General features: G+C 34.5%; 1 non-coding gene across 1 annotated transcript; it reads left to right on the top strand.

Moving 5' to 3' along the window:
- Positions 1 to 283: 283 nt before the first annotated feature.
- On the top strand, positions 284 to 391 carry LOC148576215 (small nucleolar RNA R71). The gene has a single exon (XR_015903002.1). It is a non-coding gene; the product is annotated as a small nucleolar RNA R71 (small nucleolar RNA).
- Positions 392 to 6,949: the final 6,558 nt, after the last annotated feature.

Genomic DNA, 6,949 nt, shown 5'->3' with positions numbered 1-6,949 from the left:
GACTCTGAGAAATCATATTGACTTACTGAGTCAATATTTTGTTCTGAGCCAATATGGCATTCAGAATATCAATTTCAAGAACTTCCTTCTTCTGAGGCGTCCCATTGTTCACAGGATTCCTCTCAGATGTATACATGAACTGGTTATTTACAACCATTTCAATGAGTTCCTGAGCTTCTGCAGGGGTTTTCAGATGAAGAGATCCTCTTGCAGAATGGTCCAATGACATTTTTGACAACTCATATAGACCATCATAGAATATACATATGATGCACCATTTTGGAAGCATGTCAGTAGGACACCTTTTGATCAATTGCTTATATCTTTCCCAAGCTTCATAGAGGGACTCACCTTCCTTCTGTTTGAAGGTTTGGATTTCCACTCTAAGCTTGCTCATCTTTTGAGGAGGAAAGAATTTGGCCAGGAAAGCACTGACCAGCTTTTCCCAAGAGTTCAGGCTTTCCTTAGGATGTGAATCCAACCATGTTCTAGCTCTGTCTCTTACAGCAAAAGGGAAAAGCATAAGCCTGTAGACCTCGGGATCAACTCCATTGGTCTTGACAGTGTCACAGATTTGCAAGAATTCAGCTAAGAACTGATGGGGATCTTCCAATGGAAGTCCATGAAACATGCAATTCTGTTGCATTAGAAAAACTAATTGAGGCTTAAGCTCAAAGTTGTTTGCTCCAATGGCAGGAATTGAGATGCTTTTTCCATAGAAATTGGAAGTTGGTGTAGTGAAATCACTAAGCACCTTTCTTGCATTGTCGTTGTTGGGTTCAGCTATCTCTGTTTTTTCTGTTTCGAAAATTTCAGTTAGGTCCTCTTCAGAGTATTGTGCTTTAGCTTCTCTTAGTTTCCTCTTAAGAGTCCTTTCAGGTTCAGGATCAACTTCAACAAGAATGCATTTATCCTTGTTCTTGCTCATATGAAAGAGAAGAGAACAAAGAAAATATGGAATCCTCTATGTCACAGTATAGAGATTCCTTTATGTGAGTAGAAGAAGAAAAGAATAGAAGAATGAGAAGAGAAAAAATTCGAACACAGAGAAGAAGAGGGGGTTCGAATTATGAGTAGAAGAGAAGTGTTAGTAGTTAAATAAATAAATAGAAAGAGATGAGAGAGAGAGAGAGAGAGAGAGAGAGATTAAATTCGAATTTAAATTAAAATAAAAGGACAATATTTTTTTTATTTTTATTTTAATTATTGGTTAGTATTCAAAAATTATAAAAAGGAATAAAATAAAATTTGAAACTAAATGAATTAATTAAATAAAAAGAGATTTTTGAAAAAGTTGTTAGTGATTTTCGAAAATTGGAGAGAGAAAAGTAGTTAGGTGGTTTTGAAAAAGATATGATTGAAATAGAAAACTTTTAAAATCAAACAAAAAGTTAAGTAGTTAATTGAAAAAGATTTGAAAATCAAATTTGGAAAGATAGGAGGTTAGAAAAGATTTTGAAAATTGATTTTTGAAAAAGATATGATTGAAAATTATTTTGAAAAAGATTTAAAAAAAAGAAATTTAAAAAGATTTGATTTTTAAAATTAAAGTTAATTACTTTACTAACAAGAAACAAAAAGATATGATTCTAAAATTTAAAGATTGAACCTTTCTTACTAGGTAAGTAACAAACTTAATATTTTTGAATCAATCACATTAATTGTTAGCATTAATTTCGAAAATATGAAATAAAAATAAGAAAAAGATTTTGAAAATCAATTTTTAAAAGTTTTCGAAAATAAAGTAAAAATGAAAAAGATTTGACTTTTGAAAAAGATTTGAAAAAGATAGAATTTTTAAATTGAAAATTTGACTTGACTAATAAGAAATAATTAAATTTTAAAACTTTATGACTAAATCAATTCAAATTTTTGAAATTTATGAGTGAAATAAGGGAAAGATATTTTTTTATTTTTGAATTTTTAATGAAGAAAGAGAAAAATATAGAAATGATGCAAAATATGAGAATTTAATATCAAAACACATGATGCATGCAAGAACACTTTGAATGTCAAGATGAACACCAAGAACTTATTTTTGAAAATTTTTAAGAAAAGACACACATGCAAGACACCAAACTTAGAAGTTTTCAATGTTTAGACACTAACAAATTGAAAATGCATATGAAAAACAAGCAAAGACACTAAACAAGAAAATACAAATATCAAACAAAGAAGATCATCAAGAACAACTTGAAGATCATGAAGAACATCATGCATGAGTTTTCGAAAATTTTAGTGAAAATTAAAAATATGCAATTGACACTAAACTTACAATTTGACCCAAGACTCAAACAAGAAACACAAATTATTTTTGGTTTTATGATTTTATTAAATTTTTTGTATTTTTCGAAAATTATTTGGAAAAAGAAAAATAAGGATTTCAAAATTTTTAATGAGAATTCCAGGAATCATGCAATGTCAGCCTAAAACTCCGGTCCAGGAATTAGACATGGCTTACTAGCCAGCCAAGCTTTTAGTGAAAGCTCCAGTCCAAAACACTAGACATGGCCAATGGCCAGCCAAGCTTTAGCAGATCATTACATACAACAGCTAAATTGCTGAGAAAGACAAAGAAGCTCTTCTAATGATAGTTGAAACCTCGGTCCAAAAGATTAGACATGGCTTAACAGCCAGCCAGGATTCAACATATCTCATGAAACTCTAGAATTCATTCTTAAAAATTTTGAAGAACATAGAATAATTTATTTTATTTTATTTTGAAAATTTTTTGAAAATAAAAATAAAAATAATAGAAAACAAAAAGCTTAAAATCAAAATAAAATTACCTAATTTGAGCAACAAGATGAACCGTCAGTTGTCCAAACTCGAACAATCCCCGGCAACGGCACCAAAAACTTGGTGCACGAAATTGTGATCTCAACGGCGCCGAAAACTTGGTACGCACGATTGTAATCTCAACTCCTTTTCACAACTCCGCACAACTAACCAACAAGTGCACTGGGTCGTCCAAGTAATAAACCTTACGTCAGTAAGGGTCGACCCCACGGAGATTGTCAGCTTGAAGCAAGTTATGGTCATCTTGTAAATCTTAGTCAGGCAGATTCAAATGGTTATGAGGTATTGATAATTAAAATATAATTAAAATATAAAATAAGATAGAAATACTTATGTAATTCATTGGTAGGATTTCAGATAAGCGTATGGAGATGCTTGTTGCTTCTGAATCTCTACTTTCCTACTGTCTTCATTCAATCATTCATACTCCTTTCCATGGCAAGCTGTATGTTGGGGGATCACCGTTGTCAATGGCTACCATCCGTCCTCTCAGTGAAAATGGTCCAAATGCGCTGTCACCGCACGGCTAATCATCTGTCGATTCTCACTCATGTTAGAATAGGATCCATTGATCCTTTTTCGTCTGTCACTACGCCCAACACTTGCGAGTTTGAAGCTCGTCACAGTCATCCCATCCCAGATCCTACTCTGAATACCACAGACAAGGTTTAGACTTTCCAGATCTCAAGAATGGCCGCCAATTGATTCTAGCTTATACCACGAAGACTCTGATCGTGAACCAGGAGGCTAAGAGATATGCATTCAAGCTTGTTTTTCATGTAGAACAGAAGTGGTTGTCAGGCACACGTTCATAGGTGAGAATGGTGATGAGTGTCATATAATCATCACATTCATCATGTTCTTGTGTGCGAATGAATATCTTAGAATAAGAATAAGCTTGAGTTGAATAGAAAAATAATAGTACTTTACATTAATTCATGAGGAACAGCAGAGCTCCACACCTTAATCTATGGGGTGTAGAAACTCCACCGTTGAAAATACATAAGTGATGAAGGTCTAGGCATGGCCGTGAGGCCAGCCTCCAAACGTGTACAATGGTCTCAGTTTCGAAATATGAAAACTGGATGTAAAATAAATCCCTAAAAGTAGTTTTTATACTAAACTAGTAACTAGGGTTTATAGAAAATGAGTAACTAAGTACAGATAGTGCAGAAATCCACTTTCGGGGCCCACTTGGTGTGTGCTTGGGCTGAGCATTGAAGCTTTCACGTGTAGAGACTCTTCTTGGAGTTAAACACCAGGTTGCAGCCTGTTTGTTGCATTTAACTCTGGTTTGTAACCTATTTCTGGCGTTTAACTTCAGAATAGGGCAGGAAGTTGGCATTTGAACGCCAGTTTGCGTCGTCAAAACTCGGGCAAAGTATGGACTATTATATATTGATGGAAATTCTTGGATGTCTACTTTCCAACGCAATTGAGACGCGGCAATTGAGTTTCTGTAGCTCCAGAAAATCCATTTCGAGTGCAGGGAGGTCAGAATCCAACAGCATCTGCAGTCCTTTTTCAACTTCTGAATCAGATTTTTGCTCAGGTCCCTCAATTTCTGCCAGAAAATATCTGAAATCACAGAAAAATACACAAACTCATAGTAAACTCCAGAAATGTGAATTTTGCATAAAAACTAATAAAAACTTAGTAAAAACTAACTAAATCATACTAAAAACTACCTAAAAATAATGCCAAAAAGTGTATAAATTATCCGCTCATCACCTAGCTACCCATAATTCCCACTTTTTCATCTCATACTCATGCATCAACCTTTCTTTTAATTAATTTTTTTATCACATATGCATTGATCTTTTTCTTAACTTAACTTAGCATTGGGGTAATTTTGTTCCCTTATTTATTTACTTATTTATTGAATATATATATATATATATATATATATATATGAAGACATAAAGGCAAAAATAACATATCAATGCATATGGATTTTTAATTTTTCTGTTTTACATGTGTAGGCACCCAAATTCCCAATATTTTATCAATGAAACACTATACACTTTCATTAACCCAAGTTCCCACAATTTTCCCACACTTAATTGTTACACAATCTCTATCTTAAGCTAACCAAAGATTCAATTGGGATATTTAATTATTTTTCCGCTTAAGGCTAGTGATGTGGTAAAATATAGAACAAATGGGATTAAAAAGGCTCAAAGTGACTAACAAAGGTAAATGGAAGGGTAGGCTATTTGGGATAAGTGAGCTAATAATCAAATAATGGCCTCAATCATATGCAAGCATGTAAATACCCCAAATATTGGACATATAGAATGAAACAAAATATAAATTACAATCATAGAAAAGAACACACAAGAATAAAAATTTATAGTTAAATGATGTAACCATATAAATAAGCTCAAAATCTCACAGGTTGTGTTCTTTAACTTTAAACCATGTTCCAATTTACAGTCTTCAAACAAGTTTAATAAAAAAATTTTCAATTTAAATTAGTGAAATATTATAAAAAGTTTCTTGAAAAAGAAAATATTACTTTAACCAAGTGGTAAAATATGCGCAAAATCAAACAAACATGCAAATGCAACAACTAACAAGGAAAATAAACCATTGGTGTTGAGATAGAAGAGTAACTAACCCATGGAGATCGGTATTGACCTCCCCACACTTAAAGATTGCACCGTCCTCGGTGCATGCTGAGAAGTGCAAGTGGACGGGCTGCTACAACTGACGCTTTTCTCCAAAGATTGTGTAGGTGGACTTGTTTGTCGCCCCATATAGAAGTTCTTTTCCTTTCCCTTTTTCGGTGGCCATCCTAAAAGAAGAGGAAAAGAAGAAAAGTAAGCCAGAAACAAAGATAGAAAACAAATAAACTATGGGTGTTAATGCCAAATAATAAGGGTCCCAATTACATGGTAGCTACAACATGCAAGTGAGAAAACAGTAAAGGCACATGGCATATCAATAGTGCAAAATTTGCAACAAAGGGGAGGAGTGTGGGTAATGCAAGATAGTATAAGTGCATATCAATGCAAAAAGAATACCAGTATTATAAAAATTAGCATTGACTTGTGAATAATAATACCCAATCAGAATAAAACAAGTCATGAAGCACCAGAATAATGCAAGAAAAGATGCAACAGTTGAAGAAGAAAATTTAACACCAATGGAAAAATAATAAATTTAGAAAAAAAAATAAAAAATATGCACAAAATTAAAATGCAATGAATGAAAGTATGCAGATAAATTAAGTAAAATAGAATGAAAGTGAAGGATGAGAAGTTAAAGAGATGAAGAAGAAGAAGAAAGTAAGAAAGGAGGAAGAAAGAAATAAGAAGGGAAAAGAAAAAGTAGAATTTGGAGAAGAAAAGATATTATATTTGGCTGATCTGGATAATCTATGCGCCGTATGTGACGCGGACGCATGAGTCACGTGGTCGCGTGGTGTGCGATGTTTTTCAAGTGATGCGGACGCGTGACTTAATTTGTGCTAGTGGCGCGAGGGCAGTCTCGTCCTCGCACAACTCTCTATTTTAAATGCATTTTGCCAAAAATCTGGGTGACGCGTTCACGTGGTTGACGCGATCGCGTGAATGGCCATATTTTGAAAATGACGTGGACGCGTGGGGCACGCGGTCGGGTGGTAAGGCTTGTGCTTCTAGCATCATTCCAGCCTAGCTCCATCATAACTCTCCGCCATACACCTCTTTACATCGATTTTATAGGGCCACGCGTTCGCGTAGGTGACGCGGACGCGTGGGAGGCATTTTTTTTCAAAATGACGCGGTCGCGTGGGCATGGTTGTGCCTAAGGCACGCCTCCAGCCACGCTTTCGCATGACTTTCTGTTCAATTCTCTTTTCTTCTTGATACACCTATGACGCGGTCGCGTGCGTGCTTCATTTTTTTATGCAGAATGCAAATGCTGATGCATGTACTATGAATGAACACCAAGAAAAATAAAATAAAATTAAGAATAAAACAAAATAAAATAAAACTAAGACTGAAAAAGAATGATCATACCATGGTGGGTTGTCTCCCACCTAGCACTTTTAGTTAAAGTCCTTAAGTTGGACATTTGATGAGCTCCTTGTCATGGTGGCTTGTGCTTGTACTGATCCTTGAATCCCCACCAATGTTTGTAATTCCAATGGCCTCCGAGATCCCAA

The sequence above is a fragment of the Arachis ipaensis genome, chromosome B1, assembly GCF_059453495.1.
Source record: "Arachis ipaensis isolate K30076 ecotype BB chromosome B1, ASM5945349v1, whole genome shotgun sequence".
NCBI lineage: Eukaryota > Viridiplantae > Streptophyta > Magnoliopsida > Fabales > Fabaceae > Arachis > Arachis ipaensis.
This window is presented reverse-complemented; position numbering and strand designations above follow the sequence as displayed.